The 13,894-nt window shown below is 43.5% G+C and overlaps 1 protein-coding gene across 1 annotated transcript in view; it reads right to left on the bottom strand.

The window, feature by feature from the left end:
* Positions 1 to 12,667, bottom strand: part of LOC138662520 (semaphorin-3F-like) — a 153,962-nt gene extending 141,295 nt beyond the window's left edge. Inside the window, exon 1 of the mRNA XM_069748253.1 lies at positions 12,647 to 12,667. The gene's annotated coding sequence lies outside the window, so the exon portion shown is untranslated. The remainder of the gene's footprint in view (positions 1 to 12,646) is intronic.
* Positions 12,668 to 13,894: the final 1,227 nt, after the last annotated feature.

Genomic DNA, 13,894 nt, shown 5'->3' with positions numbered 1-13,894 from the left:
TTTTCACGTAAAGTTCACTAAAGCATCAAAATAAGCAAGAAGCTTGAAAATAATTAGCGCGGACTTTAGTAAATTAATATTTATTAAAAATAAATAAAAGATTTACCGTTCTGAAAATGCATTGTGCACGGATGTAACTCATGTCACCACTACATTAATTCATGAGAATGGAGTTAAACTTCATTTCCAAACAACAGTGGCGCGGTTTCTGCGTAATAATAAACAGACAATATTTTCCTAATCTTCGGCTCTTCCTTTAAATTTCCTGCATTCTCCACTGTCTAGCTGTTAAGACTTAAAAAAAAATAGATTTTAATTGTTATGGAGAAATTAAAATATTCAAAGATTTAAAAAAAAAAAAAAAAAAAAAAAAAAAGTCAAACATCAAGTTCAGGGCAAACGAGTTAATGCATAAGAACGTTCCATTCATGGTGGGTTTATTTTGTACGACATTCAGACTTTTTTCCCCTCTTTTCTTTAAATATTTGGCATTAAGGTGTACAACATCTCCGGCCAGCTGCTCACAAGGCCTTCTCTTCATGGCTGACTGGACGAGGGCCCTGATGATGAAATGAAAAGTACAGGTGTTTTCTACTCTACAACAATGTGTCAATAGGCTTTCACTGGGACAATGTAATGGTTGTCCATTCACGAAAATGCTATAGACAGAGAAAGGAGGAGGAGGAAGTGAAGGAGAATGATTATGAAGCAGAAAGAGAAAATTAGAGTGGAAAAAAATAACATAACTGTCAGAGGGGGGGGGGGGAGTAGAAACTCCGAGAAAAAATGTAATTTATTGCAGTAGTTTGTTTTTTTTTCTAAAATCTTACGGCTTTTTTACTCAGGCCACTCCTGTACAAGCCAATCAGTGGTCGTTAATTGGTCTGTTTACACCGGCTGACGAACAATGTGTGAGCACAGAACGATAACACAATCCTATGTGCACTGAATGTCATGTTATCGACAGCATACCATCTACTTACATTATTATGCATGCATAACAAGCATCGCACCCGATTTACACGTTCCTTAATTACTGGTCTGTTTAGGCAGGCCGATAGTCAAGAACGAGCTTGTTCACCTATCACTGGTTCGTCAAAACTAATTTTCGCTAAGCAATATCGCAAGGTGGATCACGGACCTCAAATATACTAAAAAAGTAAGTTAGCTAAAAAAAAAAATCAACTGAAAAACATTTTCCTCTGCAATAAAATAATTATGTCGTAATCATTACATGTTACTGTTAAGTCCTTAAGAAGCCATCTCCTGTAAAGTTACTGCATCATATCACACATACAGTTTTTCACTGAGCAGTAATCGATATGGCTGCCCGTATAGCGCCCATGATGGCAGTCACAGAGCTTTCTGAAATACGGTAGCTATTATGCATCCGTAAAACTAGCTGAAAGACTGAAGCGTGTGTAAAGGCTGAGCAGAGGCACCCGAAGGACTCATACACTTTTATTGGTGCCAGATTTTAGTTGTATAATTCTTGGAGGCTTCGCGAGTCTTTGCATTGGCATTGCTCTGCCGGGGAGAGGAGTGTGAACAGCCGATAAACTACGTTATTCAAAGCATTTATTGCAGTTTTGTCTGTCAGATTGCATCTTTGTGTGCGAGGCTGGCAGGATATTATACAGTTATAGGCTGCACGTATCTCATGGTCTATTGTAGCAACCGGTGTCCACTGTTTATATTCAATTCTGTGCCAAGACTGCTAAAATGAAAGCATGAACAGCTCTTATTTCCAGAACATATGCTATATGGACAAAAGTCTTATGCCCCCTGCACATTGCACCTACAAGAGCTTTACCGACCTCCCATTCCACATCCATAGACATTAACATGGCGTTGGCCCCTATGCAGAGATCCTTCCCAAAAGAGAGGTAGCTGATATTTCTACAAGATTCATCTGTGGGAATTTTGTTTTGCCCCTTCATCCAGAAAAGCATTTGTGATCTCAGACACTGATGTTGGGGACAGGCCAGGTTCAGAGTCTCGGTTTTAGTTCATCCCAAAGGTATTGGATGGGGCTGAGGTCCTGGCTCTGCGCGGACGGTCATGTTATGTTCTTCCAAACTCCCCCCTCATGCCTGTATGGAGCTTGTTCACTGGGCACAGTCAAGAAGAACAGAAAAGTACCTTCCTCAAACCGTTCCCACAAGCATGGGAGCTACAATTATCCACAATGTCTTGCACTGAAACATTAAGATTTCCCTTCACTGGACCTAAGGCCGACCCCTGATGAGCCCATAATAATACCCCTACTCCACCACCAAACTGTACAGCGGGCACAGTGCGGTCAAGGGGTAACGTTCTCCTGGCATTCACCAAACCAGACTCCTCCATCAGACACCAGATAGAGAAGTGTGATCCGACACTGCACAGAACTTGTCTCCTCCAGAGTCCAGTGATGGCGGCTTTACACCACTCCATCAGACGCTCAGCATTGTGCTTGGTGATGTACGGCTGCATGCAGCTACTCAGCCATGATGCTCCCGGTGGGGATGCGGTGTTTGTACTTATGTTAACACCAGAGGAGGTCTGGACTCTGCAGAACTTCCCCAGTTCCTTAAGGTACCGTTACACTTAACGATATACCAACGATCACGACCAGCGATACGACCTGGCCGTGATCGTTGGTAAGTCGTTGTGTGGTCGCTGGAGAGCTGTCACACAGACAGCTCTCCAGCGACCAACGATGCCGAAGTCCCCGGGTAACCAGGGTAAACATCGGGTTACTAAGCGCAGGGCCGCGCTTAGTAACCCGATGTTTACCCTGGTTACTATTGTAAAAGTAAAAAAAAAAAACACTACATACTTACATTCCTGTCGCGTCCCCCAGCGTCAGCTTCCCTGCACTGTGTAAGCGCTGGCCGGAAAGCAGAGCGGTGACGTCACCGCTGTGCTCTGCTTTACGGCCAGCCGGCGCCGACACTGGGGGACGCAGGGAAGCTGACGCTGAAGGACACGACAGGAATGTAAGTATGTAGTGTTTTTTTTTTTTTACTTTTACAATGGTGACCAGGGTAAACATCGGGTTACTAAGCGCGGCCCTGCGCTTAGTAACCCTATATTTACCCTGGTTACCAGTGAAGACATCGCTGAATCGGCGTCACACACGCCGATTCAGCTATGTCAGCGGGTGATCCAGCGACGAAATAAAGTCCTGATCATTTCCCAGCGACCAACGATCTCCCAGGAGGGGCCTGATCGTTGGTCGCTGTCACGTATAACGATTTCGTTAACGATATCGTTGCTACGTCACAAAAAGCAACGATATCATTAACGATATCGTTATGTGTGACGGTACCTTTACACTTCTCAATATTATCACTTACAGGTGATGGGGAAAGATGTAGGAGGGAATAAATGTTATGAATGGATTTGTTACACCAATGACTCCCATTAGAGGACTGCACTGGTATCAATCAATGAGCTCTTTACCACCAGCCGTTGTGTCACATGTTAATAAAGGCAGACAGCAGATGTTATACAGGTGCTTCTCACAAAATTAGAATATCAATGAAAAGTTAAGTTATTTCAGTTCTTCAATACAAAAAGTAAAACTCATTATACGGAGTCATTTCAAACAAAGTGATCTATTGCAAGTGTTTATTTCTGTTAATGTTGATGATTATGGCTTACAGCCAATGAAAACCCAAAAGTCATTATCTCAGTAAATTAGAATACTTCATATCACCATCTTGAAAATTTTAAAATCCAAACTGTTGGTCTACTGACATGTGTGTTCAGTAAATGCACTAAATACTTGGTCGGGGCTCCTTTTGCATCAATTACTGCATCAATGCGGCGTGGCATGGAGGCGATCAGCCTGTGGCGCTGCTGAGATGTTATGGAAGCCCAGGATGCTTTGATAGCAGCCTTCAGCTCATCTGCATTGTTGGGTCTGGTGTCTCTCATCTTCCTCTTGACAATGTGTGACACCCCAGACTCCTGGTTGTCACAGTGGCATTGCTTTCCTCACGGGGAAGAGTGATGTCACGCTTGGAAGATCTTCTTTATCAGGTACACACAAACATGCAACATGTTCACACTCCAGGCCAGAAGGGGGAGCTGTGATCCAGCTTGTGGGTGGCTCCCCTTTATATATTCTGGTCTGGAGGGCAAGTCAGCCGGTCTGAGAGAGTTCCTGTCAGAGTGACAGAGAAGGAAGTTAAAGGGCCATGAAGCCACGAGAAGCGCTGCAGCTCCTAGAGAAAGATGAACGGATTGTAGAGAGTGTATTGGAGAAGTGAAGCGCAGGAGCGTGAGAACTGGGGAGGACAGCTGTGACTGGGCTACCTCCCTACAGAGTGCAGACACTGGTAGGTGAAAGACCGAGGTTGTGAGGGACTCCAAGACTTACAGCAGAAACCGGCAGGAGAGCTGGACTACTCATCACCTGGAGACACAGTGGCGCATAGAGCCCGAGTCGTGATAGAGGCCCTGTAAAAAGGCTCGAGCCACCTGTCATACGGGTTAGTGTCCCACCTTTAAAGGAGGACAGAGAGAACAACGAGGACCTTGATAGAAGCCACAGGCAGCAAGAGACTACACCACAGTGCTAGTAGGAAGGCTTCTAACTCCACCTGGTAAAGGGGTCTCTGAACTCGCTTCCAAGCCGGCCGGACCCTGCCTGTACCCGTTATCCGGGACCCTGGAATGTGGCTGCCTGAAGTCTTCAGTAAACCAGGTAAAGAGACTGCAAATCTGTGTCCTCCGTTTCCTTCTACACTACCCACTATCTTCATCTACACCACGGGAGCCCTGGGAACCTACTTCACCTGCCATCTTAGCTGCCATAACATCACCCCAGTGGACCCCTTTAAGCAGCATCGGTCACCTCTGACCGAGAACCACAGGTGGTGTCACGAATACAAACTTTATTCAAAACACCTTTAAAGACTTTCCCTTTCACTTGGGCGCCCAGGGCCACAGACCGGGTCGCCACCACCGTGACATCCCCTTTAAGTACCGGACCCAGACATAATTCCATATGAGAACATATTATACAGGAACAGAGGTTGTCCCCAAAAATTTCATAGAATTTGGGAAAGGTGGTGCGATTCACCCCTGAAACACCTAGCCCCTAGTGCTGTGATTTCTTCAACTGTGTGATATAATCCCTGAGGTTTCTCTTTTTCAGTGCATGAACGTGATACCTATGTGGACTCAGGAATATTTGCTTATTATAACCTCAACTGTTACATACTCAGAACCTTGATAGAGAACTTCTTGGTTGATGGTGCAATCCTGTTGAGAATACATTGTGTTTAATGTTCTATCTTACTTATTTTGTTTGTTTTGTCATTGAAAGTATGATTTTATCATTAATAATGTGGATGATAATTTGATGGATTACTCTGATTTTACACTGCAATGTCACATGCCTGTTAAATTATTTTATGGAATCTTTGACAAAAATATTATTGTTCCTTCTTTTTCTGTACCATATTTGCGAATTTCAATAAAAAATTTTTGTTTAAAATAAAAAGTTTAAAATAAAAAAAAAGTACGGGACCCGGTGTCGAGTACCCCACGGCCCTGGCGGGAATTCCAAATACCCCATAGATTCTCTATTGGGTTAAGGTAAGAGGAGTTTGCTGGCCAATCAAGGACAGTGATACTGTTGTTTGTAAACCAGGTATTGGTAATTCTGGCAGTGTGGACAGATGCCAAGCCCTGCTGGAGAATGACATTTCCATCTCCAAAAAGCTTGTCGGCAGAGGGAAGCATGAAGTGCTCTAAAATTTCCTGGTAGACGGCTGCGCTGACTTTGGTCTTGAGAAAACACAGTGGACCTACACCAGCAGATGACATGGCTCCCCAAACCATCACTGATTGTGGAAACTTCACACTAGACCTCAAGCAGCTTGGATTGTGGTCTCTCCACTCTTCCTCCAGACTCTGGGACCTTGATTTCCAAACGAAATGCAAAATTTACTTTCATCTGAAAACAACACCTTGGACCACTGACAACAGTCCAGTTCTTTTTCTCCTTGGCCCAGGTAAGATGTTTCTGGCGTTGTCTATTGGCCATGAGTGGCTTGACACAAGGAATGTAACACATGTAGCCCATGTCCTGGATACGTCTTTGTGTGGTGGCTCTTGAAGCAATAACTCCAGCAGCAGTCCACTCCTTGTGAATCTACCCCAAATTTTTGAATGGCATTTTCTTAACAATCCTTTCAAGGCAGCGTTATCCCGGCTGCTTGTGCACCTTTTTCTACCACACTTTTTCCTTCCACTCAACTTTCCATTAATATGTTTGGATACAGCACTCTGTGAGCAGCCAGCTTCTTTAGCAATTACCTTTTGTGGCTTCCGCTCCTTGTGAAATGTGTCAATGGCTGCCTTCTGGTATATAGTCAAGTAAATAAGGCAGCACACTGCAGCGCTAAAACATGCAAACTTGAAAACACGAAATTTGAACTGCATTACTGCACTAGAAATATGAAAAATGAGAGCTTTTAGCGCATAAAAATGGCCAATTTTATGTGTACCTGGTAGCCTCTTTACGGCATCTCTCTTATACCAGGTCCTACGCTTGCCCTACCTCGCTGAGAATAAACGTCTCCATCTGAATGGGTGCATGTGAAACCTCTTCTTAGACCAAAATTCTCTCTCTCTCTGTGGAGGGGTACTGGACCTGCTGTAATTAAAACACCTGAAGCTAGGAGGCGGGAGTGCACGATCAGAAGGCTAAAGAATACATTTCAAAAACCTGACCTGCACATCCAAACATGGACTAAGTGTGAACACGTGCTGAACCCAGAGTCGCCAACTCGTATATAGTTAAGTAAATAAGGCAGCACACTGCAGCGCTAAAACATGCAAACTTGAAAACACGAAATTTGAACTGCATTACTGCCTCCTAGCTTCAGGTGTTCTAATTACAGCAGGTCCAGTACCCCTCCACAGAGAGAGAGAATTTTGGTCTAAGAAGAGGTTTCACATGTACCCATTCAGATGGAGACGTTTATTCTCAGCGAGGTAGGGCAAGCGTAGGACCTGGTATAAGAGAGATGCCGTAAAGAGGCTACCAGGTACACATAAAATTGGCCATTTTTATGCGCTAAAAGCTCTCATTTTTCATATTTCTAGTGCAGTAATGCAGTTCAAATTTCGTGTTTTCAAGTTTGCATGTTTTAGCGCTGCAGTGTGCTGCCTTATTTACTTAACTATATACGAGTTGGCGACTCTGGGTTCAGCACCTGTTCACACTTAGTCCATGTTTGGATGTGCAGGTCAGGTTTTTGAAATGGCTGCCTTCTGGACATCTGTCAAGTCAGCAGTCTTCCTCATGATTGTGGAGCTACCGAAACAGACTAAGGGACCTTTTTAATCACTTAGAATAACAAAAAACACCTGCAAAGGCTTCCTAAGTTACTGAGATAATGACTTTAGGGTTTTCATTGGCTGTAAGCCATAATCATCAACATTAACAGAAATAAAGACTTGAAATAGATCATTCTGAATGTAATGACTCTATATAATATACAAGTTTCACTTTTTGTATTGAAGAACTGAAATAAATTAACGTTTTGATGATATTCTAATTTTATGAGAAGCGCTTGTACATCGGGGGCGAGAGGCCAGAGGTTATACACCGGGGGCGATGGGACTTGATGTGTCTGGATACTTTTATCCATACAATATATGTACAAGGATGAATGAAAACATACAAATTAGATTTCCAGCAAGAACAAAGCTGCCTTTCTACTGGCACCTATTAAAAGAAACTGCGCTATAAAATTGATGTCCAACCCTCTAACGAACATTACCAAAATTTTAAACCTTTTGCAGAACCAGAGTTCCCAGAGTCTATTTTGGAAAAGAAAAAAAAAAAAAGAGAAAAAAGGCACCCATCTGCAGACAGCTGTTTTAAATTTCCTGCCACTTGTCAGTACAGAGTCGGGTACAGGTTGTTTGGGTGAGAGGACCAGAGACAAAAGGGTAGCATATTTTTATCTGAAAACTAGCAGTAGGAGCGAGGAAGACTTGTAGACCACTTAATGATCAATGGGGGAAAAAAAGGGTATGCAAATTAGCTCTCCCCCAGTAAGAATATGTCACTGTTTGTAATTTGGGGGGAAAAAAACATGAAAATGTAACAATTCCAATTTACTTCTCTTGTCTCTTGTGATCTTTGCCCCACAGAGATCTCTTCTTGTCCCCGGCATCTGACCACTGAGGCCGATGACTTGTCTGCCACTGGAACCTGTATAGAGCACTCATTGAAATCAAGACTTCCCTTTTCTTGTGAAGCCCCTGTGAAACACGATTCTTTGTCCATAGGCTTGAAATGGAAGCCATTAACCCCTTCATGACCTTGGGATTTTTCGTTTTTTCGTGTTCGTTTTTCGCTCCCCTCCTTCCCAGAGCCATAACTTTTTTATTTTTCCGTCAATATGGCCATGTGAGGGCTTATTTTTTGCGAAACAAGTTGTGCTTTTGAGCGACATCATTGGTTTTAGCATGTCATGTACTAGAAAACGGGAAAAAAATTCCAAGTGTGGTGAAATTGCAAAAAAAAAGTGCAATCCCACACTTGTTTTTTGTTTGGCTTTTTTGCTAGGTTCACTAAATGCTAAAACTGACCTGATATTATGATATGATTCTCCAGATCATTACGAGTTCATAGACACCAAACATGTCTAGGTTATTAACATGTCTTAGGTCATCTAAGTGGTGAAAAAAAATTCCAAACTTTGCTTAAAAAAAATAAATAAATAAATTTGCGCCATTTTCCGATACCCGTAGCGTCTCCATTTTTCAAGATCTCTGGTTGGTTGAGGGCTTATTATTTGCGTGCCGAGCTGGCGTTTTTAATGATACCATTTTGGTGTAGATACGTTCTTTTGATCGCCCGTTATTGCATTTTAATGCAATGTCGCGGCGACCAAAAAAAACCTAATTCTGGCGTTTTTAATTTTTTTCTCGCTACGCTGTTTAGCGATCATGTTAATGCTTTTTTTTATTGATAAATCGGGCGATTCTGAACGCGGCGATACCAAATATGTGTAGGTTTGATTTTTTAATTGATTTATTTTGAATGGGGCGAAAGGGGGCGATTTAAACTTTTATATTTTTTTAACTTTCTTTTTTTTACTTTTGCCATGCTTCAATAGCCTCTGCTACATAGCAGCGATCATCAGCTAGCCGGGATCAGCAACCATAGAGGTCTCAAGGACCTCAATGGTTACTATGCAGAAGCTTCGCTGACCCCCGATCATGTGGCGAGGTCGGCGATGCACTAATTTCCGGCCGGATGCGCCAGATAAATGCCGCTGTCAGCGTTTGACAGCGGCATCTAACTAGTTAATAGCGGCGGGTGAATCGCGATTTCACCTGCCGCTATTGCAGGCACATGTCAGCTGTTCAAAACAGCTGACATGTCCCGGCTTTGATGCGGGCTCTCCGCCTGAGCCCGCATCAAAGCGGGGGTTCTGACCTCGGACGTACTATCCCGTCTGAGGTCAGAAAGGGGTTAACTACCGTAACTACCAAGAAGAGGTTAAGAAGTTTTAAAACATTTTTCTTATACAGAAAAAAGGGGCAAAAATATCTAAAAAATAATCCTCATGCAACAAAAATAAAGGGGTTACATAAACTTCCAGGATGCTGGCCATACATGTTAGGGATAACCCTTCACGATTCTCGGCTCTCCCGAAGAACACTTATCCACTCTCGCCAAAGCACTGAACATGGAAACCACTGCCATCTAATGATATAAGTCTATAGGGCACAGATAGCAGTGTAATGTCTGTATTAAAGGGAATCTGTCATAAGGTCTTTGCTTTGTAATCTAAGAGCTGCATGATGTAGGTGCAGAGACTCTGATTCCAGCAATGTGTCACTTACTAGGTTGTGTTTTAGACTCTGTTTCATTACAATCAGTGGTGTGGATGGGGTCATACACAGCTCAGAATTCCAAGCTCTGCTAGATCTGCAGCAGAGAAATAGTGATTTTATCACAACAGCTGCACCCAGTAAACTAAGTGACACATCGTTGGAATCAGGGTCTCAGTCCCTACCTCATGATGCGGTCAGATCACAAAGCAAAAACCTGCTGACATTCTCTTTAAATACAATTTCTACATGCGACCTTCTTAGCACTTGATCAGCTATTGAACACAAAAGTGCCTACAATGTCATCTTTGAAATAACATTATACAGATCCTCTAAAGCAGACATGGGCAAAGTGGGACCCGCAGGCTACATCCGGCCCTCTCTCCGTCCCACAGACCGGAACAGCTGAGGGGCTGGAAAACAGAGGCCCACGGGCCGCACCGTGCCCTCTCCCCGCCCGCTGTCTCCATCTGTGCTGACTTTATTGGTTGGGGAGGGGCCACTTCCTCCACCAATCAGAGTGTGAAACAGCTGACGAGATGTCGTAATTTCATTGCGTCAGCTGTGTAATGTGGAGAGTCAGCGCAGCGGACACCGAAACAGGAACAGAAGCAGAGCGCGGGGGAACGGGACCGAGGTGAGTATGTGGTGCTATTTTTTTCATGTGTACGGGATTTTTGGCTAAATATGGGGAGGCTATGGGAGTCTCATGCTGGACATGGGGAGGCTGTGTGGGGCTCATGCAGTATATAGGGAGGCTGTGTGGGGCTCATGCTGTATATGGGAGGCTGTGTGGGGCTCATGCAGTATATAGGGAGGCTGTGTGGGGCTCATGCTGTATATGGGAGGCTGTGTGGGGCTCATGCTGTATATGGGAGGCTGTGTGGGGCTCATGCAGTATATAGGGAGGCTGTGTGGGGCTCATGCTGTATATGGGGAGGCTGTGTGGGGCTCATTCCGTATATAGGGAGGCTGTGTGGGGCTCACGCTGTATATGTAAGGCTGTGTGGGGCTCATGCAGTATATAGGGAGGCTGTGTAGAGCTCATGCTGTATATGGGAGGCTGTGTGGGGCTCATGCTGTATATGAAAGGCTGTGTGGGGCTCATGCTGTATATGGGGAGGCTGTATAGGGCTCATGCTGTATATGGGGAGGCTGTGTGGGGCTCATGCTGTATATGGGAGGCTGTGTGGGGCTCATGCTGTATATGAAAGGCTGTGTGGGGCTCATGCTGTATATGGGGAGGCTGTATAGGGCTCATGCTGTATATGGGGAGGCTGTGTGGGGCTCATGCTGTATATGGGGAGGCTGTGTGGGGCTCATGCTGTATATGGGAGGCTGTGTGGGGCTAATGTTGTATATGGGAGGCTGTGTTGGGCTCATGCTGTATATGGGGAGGCTGTGTGGGGCTCATTGCTGTATATGGGAGGCTGTGTGGGGCTCATGCAGTATATAGGGAGGCTGTGTGGGGCTCTTGCAGTATATAGGGAGGCTGTGTGGGGCTCATGCTGTATATGGGAGGCTGTGTGGGGCTCATGCTGTATATGGGAGGTTGTGTGGGGCTCATGCTGTATATGGGAGGCTGTGTGGGGCTCATGCAGTATATAGGGTGGCTGTGTGGGGCTCATGCTGTATATGGGGAGGCTGTGTGGGGCTCATGCTGTATATGGGAGGCTGTGTGGGGCTCATGCAGTATATAGGGAGGCTGTGTGGGGCTCATGCAGTATATAGGGAGGCTGTGTGGGGCTCATGCTGTATATGGGAGGCTGTGTGGGGCTCATGCTGTATATGGGATGTTGTGTGGGGCTCATGCTGTATATGGGAGGCTGTGTGGGGCTCATGCAGTATATAGGGAGGCTGTGTGGGGCTCATGCTGTATATCGGAGGCTGTGTGGGGCTCATGCTGTATATGGGAGGTTGTGTGGGGCTCATGCTGTATATGGGAGGCTGTGTGGGGCTCATGCAGTATATAGGGAGGCTGTGTGGGGCTCATGCAGTATATAGGGAGGCTGTGTGGGGCTGATACGATCTATGGAAGGGGCTGTATTGAGGTTGAAACGATATACAGAGGGATTCAGCATATTTAATTCTGCTCAATTTTATGTAATACAGATAATATAATTATCAATAATATATTAATATATTGATATTAATATTCAGATAAATTAATTTAAGCCTATTGGTTCGGGCCTCCACAACAGTCACAGCCTCTCATGTGGCCACTCGGGAAAATTAATTGCCCACCCCTGCTCTGAAGAGATCTGCCTCGGTGAAGCAATTTTCTTTAATACATCAAGTCAACAACTTCACCATCTCAGGATTTTTGACTTTTTTTTGAGGCTCCGTTAGCATTTGTTTTGGAAGCTCCAGCACAAATTTATGTAAGTTTGGCAGAAAGAGAAAGACACGACTGTGCGTAATTATAAATATGAAGGCTGCAGGACGGAGCATTGAGCTTCCTTTATGAGCGGAAACCACGACAAAGTGTGACTATAGCCAGACTACTACATTTTAACAGTATGCGTAACTGTTAATTTTTGCAACAGTCATGAGAAAGTAATAAAACAATGATCCTCAAACTGCAGAGATAAGTAAACCATACTAAGAAATCATCTCTACTTCCTTCGCTTATATGTGACTAGATTAGTTTAGTTATTGCTCCAAGTTGGTATAAAAGGTAGGTGTCCCTGGTGCTCGATAATATTAGTTAGGGTAGCAATACATTTTGTTTTTTTTTACTCACACTGCAGAATGACTTTAGCAGAACAGAAAGAAGAGCCAAATTTCCTACCGTAGCTTTGCAAAGATATTCAATTTGCCACGTAGTTAACTAATGTTGGGAAAGCACAGCCAAAAACTTTTTATTGTTGGTATGACAATGTATTGCTCCACATGAAGTTCCATGGCACTTTTTTTTTTCTATAAATGAAGTTACAAGGTAAAAAAAATAAATACATCAGTCTAAAACTGTAAGTCCAGCACCATTACATTCATCTTAGTTTTATGTCGATATGTATCTATATTACGATAAAAGGAAAGTTCATGCTGCTCCACCTGAATGTGGCGTCCATGAAACGGGTCTTGAAGAATAGGAATTTTAAAAAATATACGGTATATATGTAAAAATTATTTCATTTACACACTGGGTCACTGTAACATGTCAGACGCTGCCCTTCTGGGTGATAATCACTTCACCACAGTCAAACATGCATATGGCATGTATAGTATGTACTGTATTCTGGTGTAGGGCAATCCACGGATTTTAAGGCTATGTAGACATGTACATAATTTTTCTAATTGTTCATTTGCTTCTTAAATGCAAAGTAAAACAACTTTCTAAATAGTGTGCTAAGAGGAAAGAAAAAGAAAAAGAAGCACAAAGAACGGTGCACACTGAGCCACAATACTATTAAATTACCAAATTTTATTGAGAACACAGAAAAAGTGCTATACATAAAAACATTTAAAAATCAGCATAAAACATATGCCTATACACACTCGACAAATGTCCTCTAAATATTGGGACATACTGAACAAACAGACCCTAAAGGACAAATAATCCTGGAAAATGTGCCTCCGTGAGATACATGCAAGCATGTCCAGCATATACTAATACCATGCACTGTATCTAATATCCAATGTGGAAGCATAAACATGCATAACTAGATGAAATAATGCATGCAGCTAATGATAAATACTGCTAGAGCGATCACTGCAGGCACTGCCAAGTATATAATGCAATCATAATGTGATACTCACTAGGAGGTGGGGTCCGTGTACTCCCTACGCGTATCGCCGCTCTTGGTGGCTTCGTCAGGGGAAGTGATCACTTTATGCTGGACATTTGATAGGAGCTGTATTATTCATATATTATGTCTTATTATCCTCTAGGATTTATGAGATGCTAAATCTCATAAATCAGCATATTATACCGGAGCGTTTACTGCGGACATTTACCTGTATTAGATAATTTTATCTTGCATGTATCTCACGGAGGCACATTTTCCAGGATTATTTGTCCTTTAGGGTCTGTTTGTTC

This window comes from Ranitomeya imitator, chromosome 2 (assembly GCF_032444005.1).
Source record: "Ranitomeya imitator isolate aRanImi1 chromosome 2, aRanImi1.pri, whole genome shotgun sequence".
NCBI lineage: Eukaryota > Metazoa > Chordata > Amphibia > Anura > Dendrobatidae > Ranitomeya > Ranitomeya imitator.
The sequence above is the reverse complement of the archived record's forward strand: the minus strand, read 5'-3'. Positions and strand labels throughout refer to the sequence as shown.